At 44.2% G+C, this 16,626-nt stretch overlaps 1 protein-coding gene across 6 annotated transcripts in view; it reads right to left on the minus strand.

Annotated features, from left to right (window-relative positions):
* Nucleotides 1-16,626, minus strand: part of MCC (MCC regulator of WNT signaling pathway) — a 517,969-nt gene that overhangs the window by 263,852 nt on the left and 237,491 nt on the right. The gene's annotated exons all lie outside the window — the stretch shown is intronic.

Consider the following 16,626-nt stretch of genomic DNA (forward strand, 5'->3'; position numbering starts at 1 on the left):
AGACATCAAGAGCACAACGCAATCCCTGGTAAGCTGTGGAGCGGTGCGCTCCTGAAGAAAGAAGATGCAAAACCCGCTTTAAATTAGGCAACTCTCTACTTTTCCGATACACTGTTCTGGTAATGCTCTCACAATGCACACGCATCATTCTGGGACCACATTATGTTTATTTCACCAATGGAAATGGGAATTCAACTAGCTTTAAAGGGAATCTATCACCCTTTTTTTTTTTTGACTATTTTCTGCCGGCACTTCCATCAGGGGCTTATCTATAGCATTCTGTAATGCTCCAGATAAGCCTCCGATGTAACCTGAAAGAGAAGAAAAACACGTTATATTATACTCACCCGGGGGGGGGGGGGGGGGGGCGGTCCGGTCAGATAGATGTCGCCGTCCGGCGCCTCCCATCTTCATACGATGCTGTCCTCTTTCTTTCCTGTCGTGGCTCCTGCGCAGGTGCACTGCTCTGCCCTGTTGAGGGTAGCGCAGAGTCTTGCAGTGCGCAGGCGATGGGAGAAGTCAGAGAGGCCCGGCGTCTGAGAGCATTACCAGAACAGTGTATCGGAAAAGTGACAGATTCCCTTTAAATAACCAGAAGGGTTTTTGCCCATTTTATAAGTATAATGAGGGCGAGATCCGCAGCTACACATTCAGTTTAGTGTGGTGTATAATTAATACCAACAAAAATGGTGAGAATGGGTAAAGACCACATACAGAGACACACTGTAAGATAACAAACACTAACACACAACAACAGTGCTAGCAAATCTCATAAAATATTTTATTTAATCAAAATATAAAAACAATGCAAGGTAAATAAAGATTCAAATAAATGCAAGGTATCCAAAAAAAATAGGGGTCACAACTATACATAAATAACATGAAGAAAGTGTACAAAGAACACAAACAACAACGTACGGCAAGAATTTTAACAAATAAGATAGTATGCACTAAGGAAAAAAAGGACCACAGAGCAGGCACAATACTTACATCAAGTGATGCCCCGAAATAGGGTAGTGTATAGTGTGAATCACCAGCCCCAACGTGCGTTTCACCCAAGCTTCAGAGTCCTGGCCGGCACGTTGTTGTCTGTGCATTTTGTACATTTTCTATATGTACTTCATGTATAGTTGTGACCTCCATTTTTTGCATACTCTGCACTTATTTGAATCTATATTTACATTGCACTGTTTTAATATTTTCAATAAATTCTATACTTTATGAGATTTGCTAGCATTTTTTTTCTTATTTAGTGTCGTGTATAGTACAGAGGAACTCCTCCACCACTTGCATTATAGGACTGAAGAACCTGGCCAAAAGTCAACTACACAGGGGAAAACAGAAAAAAATAAAAAGCCTTCACAATAGGAACTCCGGACAAAGCAGTATGCCTGGCATTTCCCAGTTTATTTCCCTCTTCCTCAGCTCTAAAGAAGAATGTCATGCTGAGGAAAAAGCATTTTAGTAATAAATTAATCTGGAAGACAAAGTGACCACACTCAAGTACTTCACATGTTCGCACAAATGCCCCAGATTTATAGCTGTCCATTAGTCCACAGCCATAAGAGTAATGTAGCAGCATGTGACAGCGCTATTCCACTCTTCTCACTTCCGTACCCATCGTCAATGTTACCTGTCACATCTGGAAACACAGGACAAAGAGTGGCACTTCTCAGAAAATAGGGCCAGTCTAGTGCCGGTATCCGCAGCATTTGTAATACACAAATATAGAATATACTACATTATTAAACGGAATCTGTCAGCAGGTTTTTGGTATGAAATCTGAAGACAGCAGGAGATAAGAGGCAGAAACACAGAAATCAGGGATGCGTCACTTGTAAAAATGCTGCTGTAGTTTACTAACGGCAAAGAACTTATAACTAAGAGATTAACATTGCCAGACTTATCCAGCAATTTAGCACCTCAGTGTCTTTGAACTTTATACATGCAGAGCTTGGGGTGGGCGGAGTTAGCTATGGTATGGGGGGGTTACATGTGGTGTGGGCGGAGTTGGCTTTCACAGCTCTGCTTCATTCTAAATCTAAAAGCTGGGATTGTGTCAGAACGGCTGCACCCAGTAATCTAAGTGATAGATCTTTGGATTAAGGGTTTCTTTTCCTACATTATGCTGATCTCAGAAGAGGTACCTAAAATCTTCTGACAGATTCAGTTTAATGCCGAAATACTATGCACGGTCAGTATAGCGTTTTTCACACTAGTGTATATAGATGTAACACCGCGCACATGCACAATCTGTATGAAGAAGTACGGAGACCCTGTGGGTCTTTTCTTTGAAGTCAGAAGCACTGCACTTGCTGCTGTGTGCCAGCTCAATACAGGAGTGTGTTAGGCTGGTTTCACATTAGCTTGCTTGTAGCGCCGCCTGCGATCGGCGCACCCTATCTTTAGCATAGGGTGCGCAGATCGTGCGCAGGCCGTGCGCTAGTTGCGCTTTGACCTGCGCTGCGTACTTTTGACGGTGCGCCGTGCGCGCCAAAATCCGTCAAAAGTGCGCAGCGCAGGTCAAAGCGCAACTAGCGCACGGCCTGCGCATGATCTGCGCACCCTATGCTAAAGATAGGGTGCGCCGATCGCAGGCGCCGCTGTGCGCTAGGAGGCGGCGCTACAAGCAAGGGGCGGGCACGCCGGGCAGAGAGCCGGCTCGGGGGCGGAGCTACCCCCGGCCGTGCGTGCGCTTAAAAAGCGCTAATGTGAAACCAGCCTTAGACACATCCAGAGAAAAATGACTGATGTCATAATTTGTTGGATACAGAAATAATTTGTCAGGAAAACAACTCCATATACAAATTGGCTCTTTCCCAGAAGGAATAGGTGGCAAGAAAGAGGCAATTTTCTTCTGTGAAAGAGACAATTTGTGTACTTTTGCGAAGGAGCATTGCCTTTATGTACCCCCCAACCCCAGAGCTAGGCATCTGTACAAAATCAGGGGCATAGAAAATCACAGCAAACGCTCCCAAAAAATTATTAGCACCTATTATGGATTCTTAAAATGCTCAGGATGTAAAAAGCAGTAACATGGTAGTATGCACAATACATATATATACTATGTAATGGGTACAGGGTGTCCTTCATATTCGAACACTACCAGCAATGCAAGTGTTACGCCCGCACTACAAGCACAGTATGGCGGCATAATACATTATAGTGTAAGTGGCTTTTGCTGACACCAGTAATTCCTAAAATCACCCATTATCATGGCGGGATTCTGTATGAGGCCTGGTTTCATGTTCAGGATCACACCAGCAGCATGTTACGGGAACTGGGAGACATTAGCCACTCGTGTTACTGTCTACTGTATCACTCTCAAATATGCCAGACAATATTACATATAGGAATTCCATGACTTCCACATTACCTCAACAAATGTTTCACAAATTTCATCTGTGAGTGTGAAAAAAGAAATCACAGTCCCTCCGCAGTTTTCTTCTGCCTTACTTAAGCTGAAACATTTGTATTGGACATCCAATTCTCTGGAATTCTTTGCCCCAACAAGTCCGACTATCAACCACATTTCGATCCTTCAGACGAAACCTGAAAACCCACCTCTTCAAGAAAGTCTACAGCCTGCAATGACCCCCGCTACCTCCTTCTCTCTCACCACTACCGGAGATATCACCTCAACCAACACCGGAACTGCTGCAACCCCCCAACCTACTGTCTCCTTCCCCACCATCCTGTAGCATGTAAGCCTGAAAGGGCAGGGTCCTCTCTCCATTCTGTATCAGTCTGTCATTGTAAGTTTGTTTACTGTAAGTGATATCTGTAATTTGTATGTAACCCCTTCTCATGTACAGCACCATGGAATCAATGTTGCTATATAAACAATAAAAATAATAATAATAATTGGAAGAATGTTTTAAGTGGGGTACCACAAGAGTCTGTCCTGGCCCCAGTGTTGTTCAACATTTTTTCAAATGATCTAGAGCAGGGTTCCCCAAATCCAGTCCTCAAGGCCCACCAACAGATCTTGTTTTCAGGATTTCCTTTGTATTGCACAGGTGATGCAATTATCACCTGAGCAATACTAAGGAAATCCTGAAAACATGATCTATTGGTGGGCCTTGAGTTCCCCAACTCCAGTCCTCAAGGCCCACCAACAGGTCATGTTTTCAGGATTTCCTTAGTGTTGCCCAGGTGCTAATTGCATCACCTGTACAAATCAAGGGAAATCATGAAAACATGACCTGTTGGTGGGTCTTGAGGACTGGAGTTGGGGAACCCTGATCTAGATAACCTTGAACTGTGGGCAGTGATTACTAGTAGGGTATTTAACGCAATATTCTAAATCTGGACAAGAAAAATGTAAATTATATCTATAGCATGGGAGGAATAGAACTAAGCAACAGCACATGTGAAAAATACTTGGGTATACTAATAGATCAAAGACTGTATATGAGTCAACAGTGTGATGCAGCAGCAAAAAAGGAAAACAGTTCTATGATGTATAAAGAGAAGCATAGAGTCATTACGTGAAGTAATGATCCCCCTCTACTACTCCTTGGTCAGGGCTCATCTGGAATGCTGTGTCCAGTTCTGGGCACCACATTTTAAGAAAGACATTAAAAAACTGGAGCAAGTTGGAGAGAGCTACCAGGTTGGTAGACAGTCCACTTCCGAGACAGGTTGCTGTGGGTAACTGCATCGTGTACGCTGTGGGTGCCAGGCCTTTTGGCTCCGCTTGCCTGTGTTGCCTCAAACAGGTGGAGTTCTGCAGAGCCTTCTGCTCTGCACACTTGCAAAACCAAAACTGACACACCCAACCCTTTGCTGCAGTGGTTTTAACAAGGAACCTGTGGCCTTAGGCCACATGGAAAACATGGCCGGGAAGGAAATTGACTGCCCCACTACCATCCTGTAGTCCATTTTCAAAAATAAAAGCCCCTGGCAGGTTTTCCTAAATCTACCTTGGACAAATAGCTTGCCAAAGACTAACTCTTTTATTTTGCATTGTAAACACAGCAATGCTTGTGACTGCAATGCACTCCCAACGGCCTCAATATGCTACTGTGCGCATTCTGGGGGACACAGAGTGACCCTCGCATCTGACCCTGGTCGCTGCCTCACACAATCTACAATAAAATTCGTAATACAGCTAAAAGCAAGCAGCTTTATGGGACTGCTGAATAAATGCTTGCTTCTGAATTGTGAGACTCCTAAATATCCATTAATTGCTCAATTGGTACCAATATTTATTGATTTTCTCCCCTGGAAATAATAAATGAAAGTGTTGAGAACATCCTCCAAAATATTGGAACAATGGGTTAGGGCACAAACAGGTCTAGTAATATTGCCCTATGTAACCAGAAAATAAAATAATCATAATTGTATGATAAAAAGTTATAACTTTTTATAAGTGGAAGACTTTTTCATGAAAACTTCTTCAAAAACAATAGGGCACCGAAATTCAATGTTAATTAAAAAAGTCTACCTTCCTTATGGTGAACGGAGCACGGCTACATGTACAGCATTTATACTTGCCATCACCTTAGAAAAACATTTCCACTTATCTGATTTTTTTTTTTTTAATGCCACACCAGAAGGAAGCTGATGTGAGATCGTAGCCCATAATTTGCCATGGTCAACTGTTACGCTCGGACATTCAAGGAGACGGATCAGAAAATTAAACATTGCATTTTTCAATCTGACTCACCATTTCTGCAATAGAAACTGATGAAAACTTGTTGACAATTGACACCAATTTGACATCAGTTGTTAACTGAAGCACAAGAAAACTGATGCAGATGGCACAAGCCGCTGAGCTCAGTGATGGGCTGCAGCGGTGTAGACATAGTTACCATTGCAGCTTAGTGCACAATCGCCAGAGTAGCGGTGGAGACACAGTGTTGGACCTGAGTGGTGGGAGTACTGGCTGATTTTGGCATTTTTGTCACAGATAGCATGTTTTTTTTACAAAAAGATGAAACCACTTTAACTGTGTCTGCAAAGTTTCTGACATACGAATATTTGCATAAAGAGGCTTTTTCCTGCAGCTCCTGTGAGAGTAGCCATTATCGCTTAGTTTACCCTCAATCTACAATTTTATGTAACTTTTACTCAAGACTGGTGGGTATATAGAACATTTTACAAACTATAAAAAATATTAATACTTTGCTTGTCAGAAATATAAAGTTAACCATTACCATATATTAATGTAATTACCGTTCAGCCTGCAGGCTGGCTTCTGCTGCATTATACGACTTGTCAAATAGAACAGATCAAAAAAGTGTATTAGCTGGAAATGCTCTGTATATAAATACTCATCACAAGCTGGGACTGCCCAACAACCCGACAACTTGTGTTTCAGCACTGATGAGACAAAATCGAGTCAGACACAAGACAGGAAAATTCATCTGAAGAGCATCAATTCCATGATGGCTGAATCCTACAGATCATTGTTGGCGGACGCCCTGCTTGGTATCATTGATCATCTCGAAATTAACTATGCTTGCAGACACACTGACAGCAATACTGAGGTTTCTGGTTCCTCGTCTGTATGCTTTATAACAAATCAATGAATCAATTTTAGGTGGCGCCAAGGACACTGGGGAATACATCGTTTACTGGGTACAGACAGAGAAGCAGGGACCAACAATAACCACGTCTTCATTACACAACAAAACAAATCCCAGGAAGAATGCAGACAGATATGTCTGTCACAGTCAGTGGTAGGTTTCTCCGAACTGCTGGCAGAAATCTGCGAAAGTGAAATAGGTTTCTTAGTCGGAGCAGAGATTCTCTTTGTTTGGAAACTGCTGGCTCTAAGGGGAACAATGCACGGCTGGATGGAAACAGGTACTACATACAGTCTCCGTATTAAATTCAGGCAGAGTACTGGCCTCGTCTGATACTTGTGAACTAAGCCGGAGCATGGGAATGAACAAAAGGTAGAACATATGCAACTAAGTTCCTAGTGAGAAGATAGTCAAGTATTAATTAAAAAGGTTGTCCACTACTTTAGCATTGATGACCTATCTTTAGAAAAAGTCATCAATGTCTGATGGGTCAGGGTCTGACAACCGGCACCCCCGCCGATCAGATCGGTGTCGGCAGACTGAAAGACTCACTTGCAGAGCTGGTCATCTTCTGGTAGAGGCTGCTGCAGGGTGCTACACATCAGGCTCCTATCGGCAGCAATGTCCGTTCCCGACCGAACAGACGTTGATGACCTATCCTATTTGACCTATTTAAGCTATTAAGGCTAGTTTCAGACTAGCGTTCAGAGGCGCAGTGCAGGGCCGCTGCTAAGCTCCGCCCCCGCCTCCTGTGTTGCATTTCTGTGCGCTCGGCGCAGCGCCAAAATCAGCCCAGTGCACGACCAGCGTATACAACGCTAAATATAGGGTACGCTGATCGCATGCAGCGACATGCGATCAGAGGAGGAGCTGACCGGAGGAGGCGCGGCCAGGGGCGGAGCTTAGCGGCGGCCCTGCACCTCCGAACGCTAGTCTGAAACTAGCCTAATATGGGCATACAGGTTATAGACAGCGGAATGAAATCCTATCTGTGCGTCTCATGTCAGATGAGTTGTTGAGAAATGATCTTTTATCACTTTATGTAAATTACCGTACCTCTTCCAGGCTCTGGAAGTTAACTCTGCCTCCGGAGCTTGCTTAAAATTTAAGGGGGAGTTACCAGTGAGACATGTAATGGCCGCTCTCAGCTCTCCTGATCTCACTGCAGAGCTGTGTGTGATTATAACTGACACATCTCCAGGTTCCTCTCAGCTTCAGCTTACAGCTCACCGGCAGAGACAGGGTAGCAATACTGCTGCCGAACACCAGAGATGAGAGAGAAGCAAAAAATGTGTTTGCAAGAAGATTAATCTAATTCCTCCTGTTCTGTTACATGTCTCACACTGGTGAATCCCCCTTCATATAAAATAAAGTCTGGAGGCAGAGTTATCTTCCAGACAACATCCTCCTCAGAGTCTGGAAAAGGTCACTTATATAAAGTGATAATAGATGATTTCTCAGCAACACCACATCTGATATGAAACACACGGGTAGGACAGTTTTCAGCATTTCTTAAGACTGCATGCCCATATTAATAGTTTAGATAGGTCAAATGTGGAGACAGATTCCTGGGTTGTCAAGGCTTTTTTCTTATTCTGTGTGTACCTAAGATGCAGAATGCCGAGTTTGTAATATACCGCACTCCCTTGTCAGTATTCTGCAATGTTGACGAGATACCACAGTTGGGCATGTAACCATCTCTCCTTGTTCTGGAGTAGCTGCTCACACCCAGTCTTGAGGTTTCCCGACAGAGACTGGAGACATAACGTCACAACAGACATCACACCCCCAGTCTCTGCCAGCCCTCCCCCTGCCTCCAGCCTCACTGTACTGTCACACAGTGTAGGTCAGAAGTGGCAGGACTCTGCTGATTGCACTGCTTAGTCCAATCAGCTGTTAGCAGAGAGGTGGAGAAATTGAACGTGGACCAAGGAGCTGAAAGCTCCTTCCTCCACCAACTGAAGATACTGCCAGGACCTTGGAACCACATGAAAGTCGTGACTAGAAAAAATAGAAAAAAGCTGCTGCAGAACACCTCATGAAGGAAATGGCTTATACATAGATGAGTATAATGTGCTGTGCGTGTGTGTCTATTATCTACACTACCATTCAAAAGTTTGGGGTCACCCAAACAATTTTGTGTTTTCATGAAAACTCATACTTTTTATTAATCAAATGAGTTGCCAAAATGAATTTAAAATTTAGTCCAGACATTGACAAAAACTATTTTATTTGAAATAATTTTTTCCTTCAAACTTTGCTTTCGTCAAAGAATGCTCCCTTTGCAGCAATTACAGCACTGCAGACCTTTAGTATTCTAACAGTTAATTTGCTGAGGTAATCTGGAGAAATTTCACCCCATCCTTCCAGAAGCACCTCCCACAAGTTGGTTTGGCTTGATGGGCACTTTTTCTGTACCATACGGTCAAGCTGCTCCCACAACAGCTCAATGGGGTTGAGATCTGGTGACTGCGCTGGCCACTCCATTACAGATAGAATACCAGCTGCCTGCTTCTTCCCTAAATAGTAATTGCTTTGGGTCACTGTCCTGTTGTAGGATGAAATAGGCTCCAATCAAGCGCTGTCCACAGTGTATGGCATGGCATTGCAAAATGGAGTGATAGCCTTCCTTATTCAAAATCCCTTTTACCTTGTACAAATCTCCCACTTTACCAGCACCAAAGCAACCCCAGGCCATCACATTATCTCCACCATGCTTGACAGATGGAGACAGGCACTCTTTGAGCATCTTTTCAGTTGTTCTGCATCTTACAAATGTTCTTCTGTGTGATCCAATCACCTCAAACTTGGATTTGTCTGTCCATAACACTTTTTACCAATCTTCCTCTGTCCACTGTCTGTGTTCTTTTGCCCATATTAATCTTTTCCTTTTATTAGCCAGTCTCAGATATGGCTTTTTCTTTGCCACTCTGCCCTGAAGGCCAGCATCCCGGAGTCGCCTCTTCACTGTAGACATCGACACTGGTGTTTTGCGTGTACTATTTAATGAAGCTGCCAGTTGAGGAACTGTGAGGCGTCGATTTCTTAAACTACAGACTCTAATGTACTTGTCTTGTTGCTCAGTTGTGCAACGGGGCCTCCCACTTCTCTTTCTACTCTGGTTAGAGTCTGTTTGTGCTCTCCTCTGAAGGGAGTAGTACACACCGTTGTAGGAAATCTTCAGTTTCATGGCAATTTCTCACAAGGAATAGCCTTCATTTCTAAGAACAAGAATAGACTGTCGAGTTTCACATGAAAGTTCTTTTTTTCTGGCCATTTTGAGAGTTTAATGGAACCAACAAATGTAATGCTCCAGATTCTCAACTAGCTCAAAGGAAGGTCAGGTTTATATCTTCTCTAATCAGCCAAACTGTTTTCAGCTGTGCTAACATACTTGCACAAGGGTTTTCAAGGGTATTCTAACCATCCATTAGCATTCTTACACAGTTAGCAAACACAAAGTATCATAAGAACACTGGAGTGATGGTTGTTGGAAATGTGCCTCAATACACATATGAAGATATTGCATTACAAACCAGACGTTTGCAGCTAGAATAGTCAATTACCACATTAACAATGTATAGAGTGTATTTGTGCATCATTTAATGTTAGCTTCATTGGAAAAAAACTGTGCTTTTCTTTCAAAAAAGGGAAATTTCTAAGTGACCCTAAACTAATGAAAAGTAGTCTGTTATGAGCTCATTTTCTGCTCCTCCAGTTGAGAGTTCTCCTTCCGTTCTCCCTCTGGTGGTGACAGGAGGTAGTGAGGTTGGTTTAAGTGGTAGTGATCTGCCACCTGATGAGAAGAACAACGATTGGATCTCTGGAGTATCAGACTGGATATAAGACAGCCGACGCCCTATCCTGCTGCTGGTGATTCAGTCTGCTTCTCAGGTCTTGAACTTCAGCTCTCTTCCAGTCTTCTTAAGTTTGATTTTTGCTAATGTTCACACTTGTGCTTGTTGGTCAATTCAGTTTCTTGTGTGGTCAGCTTGCCCCTGCTGGGGCTATGCTGAACTTCCACTCCTATTTATCTGTATTTGCCAATTTGCCTTTTTGCCCCTTATTAGATTGGCCTCTTTTTGCTCTGTTTCAGAATATTTCAGAGTGCTTATACAGTGGGAGAAGTCTAGTGACTTCAGGGTTAATTTTGCTATCAGACGTGTTGGACATTATTTTTGGTAGGGTTTTTTTTGGCAGATTGCAGACAGTGGCTTTCCTTTCCTGTCCTTTCTAGTTAGTCGGGCCCCATCGTTTGCTCAGCCTATTTTCCTGCCTGTGTATGTGTTTTCATCTTGCTTCACCGTCAATACATGTGTGGGGGCTGTCTTTTCCTTTGGGGTCTGCTCTGGGGCAGTTAGTTTTCCCTTTTCTTGCTTTAGGTTTATGTAGTCCTCCGGTGGTGACGAGGCGTCTAGGAACAACGTAGGAACGCTCCACTGCTACTGTTAGTTGTGTGGTTAAGATCAGGGATCTGCAATCTGCATAGTGACCAACCTCTCTGGTTTTCTGGGACTTAGCTTTTTGTTGTTCCTCCTCGGTGACCCATTCATAACAGTAGTCTATATATCCATGATTTCCATATCTATTTATCATCTATCTCCTATTTACCATCTATCATATATCTTTCCCATAGCCATCTATCCCATTTATATCTATTCCACCCCTTTCTATGTATCTATCGCACATGTGCCCATCTAGCTATTATCTATCTATTCGTCCATTATCCATCTGTCACGCTCACACCCTGACTGGTGGGCGTGAAACCAGGGGGTTGTGGCCCCACTGTGCCACAAACCAGACTACCCTGGAAGGGGCGTGACTAGGACAGCTGCCTTGGTTTTCACTGGAGCCTCTGATGGTGAGGTCAGGCTTGTGCGGCAGGCGACTGCCAGGTGCCACGCCAGGGTGGTGTCTGGCTGTGGCTGCTGATCCCACTTGGGGAGACGGGGGGACGGCCGAGACACAGGGCAGGCAGGCACGGCCGAGACAAAGGGCAGGCAGGTACGACAGACAGGGCAGGCAGGTGTGGTGTATGAAGGAAAAGGTGACCTGTTCACACAGAGGGTACTGGTACAAACAGGAAAGAGTGGAGTATGATGGAACAAGTTTCAACCTGTTCACACAGGAGGAGAAACGCAAGGCTGCGGAAAGGAATAGTAGAGCAGCAAGAGGTTCTGCAGCAGCAGAACTGCAAGAGTACAGAGAACAGGCAGAGCCTGAAGAGTACAGAGCAGGCAGAGTCGCAAAAGAGCGGAGCACGAGCAGAGACACAAGACTGCGGAGAAGAGTAGTAGAGCAGCAAGAGGTTCTGCAGCAGAACTGGAACCTAGCAGAACCGCAAGAGTATGGAGCACAGGCTGAGCCTAAAGAGTACAGAGCAGGCAGAGTCGCAAGAGAGCAGAGCACGAGCAGAACCGCAAGACTGCGGAGAAGAGTAGTAGAGCAGCAAGAGGTTCTGCAGCAGCAGAACCAGAACCAAGCAGAACCGCAAGAGTACAGAGCAGGCAGAGTCACAAGACAGCGAAGCAACAACAGAGCCACAAGAGTGCGGAACACAAGCAGTCAGGGAGCACACAAGGAAAGACTCAGCAGGGAAAGAAGCCAAAGACAGGGAGACAGAGGTAGAACAGAGTTCAGACAGGGCAACAGTACGAGACAGGACCAATGACACAGGGACCAAAGTATACACAGGTACAAGGCAAGACTAGAACAAAGACACAGAGACCAGGATATTGTGCCTCCTGGAGGGCAGACAGAGGAGCACCAAGCAAAGCTAGGAGTAAAGCCTCAAGAAAGAGAAGGAGGAACACAGAGCAAGACCTGACAGCTCAGTAGCAAGACACTGAGTTAACACATTGCACAGGCAAGGTTCCAGTGGGTGGAGCTGCCCTAAATACTAGAGGGCTCGTGGTAATTGGCCAGGGTCACACTTAGACAGGTGCACCCTGATTCCATAAGAACCAGAGTTCTGGCACCATCCCCCTATGCATACAGCCAGGGAACATGCAGAGAGCAGAAAGGAAGCAAGCGGCATAGAGCATGGAGCTGGCAGCAGACAGCAATGACAGCATGACCTGGAGCAGTGAGTAAGTTTGTGTGTGCGGGATGGGAGGTTATGTATTGATGCCAGCAGGGTTGTTACACTATCTACTGGACCGAACTCTCCCTCCAGTCCAGGTCTTATAAGTGACCCATGTCCACGTCTTTCATTTTCAGTTAATGTTTGGGTGTGTCAGTTTGTGCTTGGATTTCACATGTAGCAGAGCTGAAGGTGCTATGAATGTATGCCTGGCTGTGTAAAGCTAACAGATCACAGCCAGCGACATAGGCAACCACGATAGCACCCGAAAACCATACGAAGGTGCAAGTGCCAGCGGCAGAGGACTTTATGTACGTATTGCCGGTTGCTATCCGTCCTGTGTGCAGTATTTGGACAATAAAAGATGTTTTACTTAACTCGTCACTGTCTCCCTAAATCAGAGGTCTCAAACACGCGGCCCCTGAGGCAGGCATCTGCGGCCCGTGGTGTACCACATGTCTCACTCCCCGAGGCAGGTGGAAGGCACGCATTCAGGAGCGCGCGATGGCTGTTCTGTGTGCACAAGACCTGGGATGAGGTCACAGGAGGGGGAGGAATCAGGGGTCACATGATCAGGGACCTCAGTGTATGCAGGACGCTGCTGTCTGTGCTGGACTGGTTGTCATGGTGCTGGATGAAGGTAAGTTTCTGTGTGGGGTCAAGAGGGGTTTACAGGGTTGATGTAGCAGAGCTGTGTGTGTACGGAGCGGAGCCATGTGTGTACAAAGTGTATGGAGCGCAGCCGTGTGTGTACGAGGTATGCGGAGCAGAGCCATGTGTGTATGAAGTGTACAGAGCGGGGTGTACAGAGCGGGGCCGCGCGGACGGAGCGGAGCCACGCGTGTACGAGGTGGACGGAGCGGAGCCACGCGTGTACGAGGTGGACGGAGTGAAGCCGTGCGTGTACGAGGTGTATTAAGTTTGAAAGGAACGCTCTGTGTTTTTATGTGCGGTCCATTTACTCTGCCGAGTTTGAGACCCCTGCACTAAATTCACTGGCGGAAACACTGCTTCCTTGCAATATATATTTATATCTATATATATATACACACACACACACACACACACATATACACATATACTTACACTCAGGCCTGTGGAGTCGGTAAGAGAAGAGGGTGGGGCTTGGGCACATACTAACAGCCAATGAGTGTGCAGTAGGCGGGAAAAAAGCGTGGCTGAGGCAGATACTACAAATCAATGAGGGTGAAGAGGGCGGGGCTGGACACTGAGTCCAGGGGCGGGGCTACCTCTGGCTGTGAGCTTAGAAATAAAGTCCAGGAAGCAGCCTAGTCTGGAGAGCCAGATGAAACCATACTGGGTGTAGGGAATGAAGGGAAATTCAGGTATAATGAAAGGTAGAAACAAAAAGCAAAGTGTAAAGGGGTGTTGTGTATAACAATACAGCACAGATTAGCTAAAGAAAGAAAAATTGGATTTTGGCGTTGGACAACCTTTAAGTCTAGTGTCCTTATGTGGTACTTCCTCTCTATTGTCAATTCTACTCATCAACATTCAGCCTATGAGTTCATATTTAGAAGATGGGAGAAAAGCAGCACGACCCGAAAATACTGTATGGATGTGGCCACGGTGGGGACCCACAACCCCAGCGGCACCACCCCTGTCACTAAACTCAAGAGGAAGCCTGTACAAAAAATGTGCAGCAGATAGACCACTTCATGGCGCGTAGTTCCTACTTGAACATATATGCCGAGGCAGCCACATATGCGAACTGTCGTATCATGCCCATCTATTCATCCTCTTCGCTGATTGCACATATCTATGCTATCCATCCTGTAGTGTCCTCTTCTCGCTGACAGATGGCTTGTCGGCAGATACTTATTACACTGCCATGATGTCCGCACCACACACAATTATACAGGGAAACCTCAGCTCTACTTATGTGCCAGCACTAGCACAAAATTTTACCTTATGGAGATTTTTTAAAAATGAAAAAAAAATCTAAAGTGACCTGCTGACAAACTGACCCGCCCTGCTGAATATTTAGGAGAAATTTGCGTAAAAGTCGTTGGTTGTTTCTTTTTGCCACTAGAACATTTGCATATACGGGTGACGAAGGACGAGCATCCGAAACGTGCATCGGGGCAGACGTGCGGATCCTGGTAGCTCGGGGTGTGCCACTCACTTGAGGTAATTATATACAGGTTGGCATGTTAACCAATGCGATACTATGTTTATGACACTTGTCTATTTGAACCTGGTAGTTTAATGGGTATCATGGCTTTGTATGTTGATTACAGTTATGATAGATAGGAGTATGGGGATATGTTGGTCACATTTTTTTATGGCTGATTTTACCATCTACTTCTATAAAATTCCCATAATGTGGATTTGACTTTATACTTTTTTGCAATGGCCCTTTTAATTACACTGGTCAACAGCATTTTTGGTGCCAAAGATATTTCATCGAATTTAGGGTATTTTTGGGGTGCTGATTCTGAATATGTCATCAGTTTTGCCAGATTGGCTCAAGTTTTTGAGATTTTTGGTATCTTATTTATAGCACTTGTTGGTAAATGCGACGCATCATCTCATTAATTTCTTTGGATTAGTACTTGAACTGAGCAGTTCTCAATATAGTTTTGTGTTAATTAGTGTTCTAAAAGTTTGTTCATAGCTTGATTTTTGCACTAACTTTATGTTGTTGTCTGTTTTCCAGTGAAAAGCATGAACTCATCAAGAAGAAGTTGTCTTAACGATCCAGACTCATTCTGTTACATTTGTGGTGAATACACACTGCCAAAACATAGAAGAAACATAACAGACTTCGTAAAAAAAGTGTATTTTGCCTATTTTGGGGTTATGCTTGGGGACCAAGACAAGTTTTGGGCACCACACATAGTGTGCAAAGCATGTATCGAATTATTACGAAAATGGAGCAAAGGACAAAGAAAAAGCTTCAAATTTGGTGTTCCAATGGTGTGGAGAGAGCCAAAAAATCATCATGATGACTGTTATTTATGGTAAACACAGGTACAGGCACATCTTCACAATGAGGGACAGGCCTTCTTGCAGATTCCATGTTACTCCCATTTTCGTTTCTTATGCTTATTGAATCCTTGCACTTGCACTGCACAGAAATAACAGTCATCATGATGATTTTTTGGCTCTCTCCACACCATTGGAACACCAAATTTGAAGCTTTTTCTTTGTCCTTTGCTCCATTTTCGTAATAATTCGATACATGCTTTGCACACTATGTGTGGTGCCCAAAACTTGTCTTGGTCCCCAAGCATAACCCCAAAATAGGCAAAATACACTTTTTTTACGAAGTGTGTTATGTTTCTTCTATGTTTTGGCAGTGTATATTCACCACAAATGTAACAGAATGAGTCTGGATCGTTAAGACAACTTCTTCATGATGAGTTCATGCTTTTCACTGGAAAACAGACAACAACATAAAGTTAGTGCAAAAATCAAGCTATGAACAAACTTTTAGAACACTAATTAACACAAAACTATATTGAGAACTGCTCAGTTCAAGTACTAATCCAAAGAAATTAATGAGATGATGCGTCGCATTTACCAACAAGTGCTATAAATAAGATACCAAAAATCTCAAAAACTTGAGCCAATCTGGCAAAACTGATGACATATTCAGAATCAGCACCCCAAAAATACCCCAAATTCATTAAAATATTTTGGACACCAGAAAAAAAAATTTTTTTCGTTGACCTGTGTTATTATTCTATGTGCAATGTTCAGACTCCCTGGGTCAGAGTGTTCTTTCCCATAGCTGCGCGGTTGTGTCCGTGCCCGTACCATTTTTGTCACTGTCTGTCTTTAAAGGGAATCTGTCACCCTATTTTTCGCCTATCAGCTGCCGGCACCGCCATCAGGGGCTTATCTACAGCATTCTGTAATACTGTAGATAAGCCCCCAATGTAACCTGAAAGATAAGAAAAAAGAGTTAGGGTACTGTTACACTAAGCGATGCACCAGCGATCCCAACAACGATACGGATAGCTGGTGCATCGCTAAGTGGTCGCT

The sequence above is a fragment of the Dendrobates tinctorius genome, unplaced genomic scaffold, assembly GCF_039654945.1.
Source record: "Dendrobates tinctorius isolate UK_male_01 unplaced genomic scaffold, ASM3965494v1 ptg000003l, whole genome shotgun sequence".
Classification (NCBI taxonomy): Eukaryota; Metazoa; Chordata; class Amphibia; order Anura; family Dendrobatidae; genus Dendrobates; species Dendrobates tinctorius.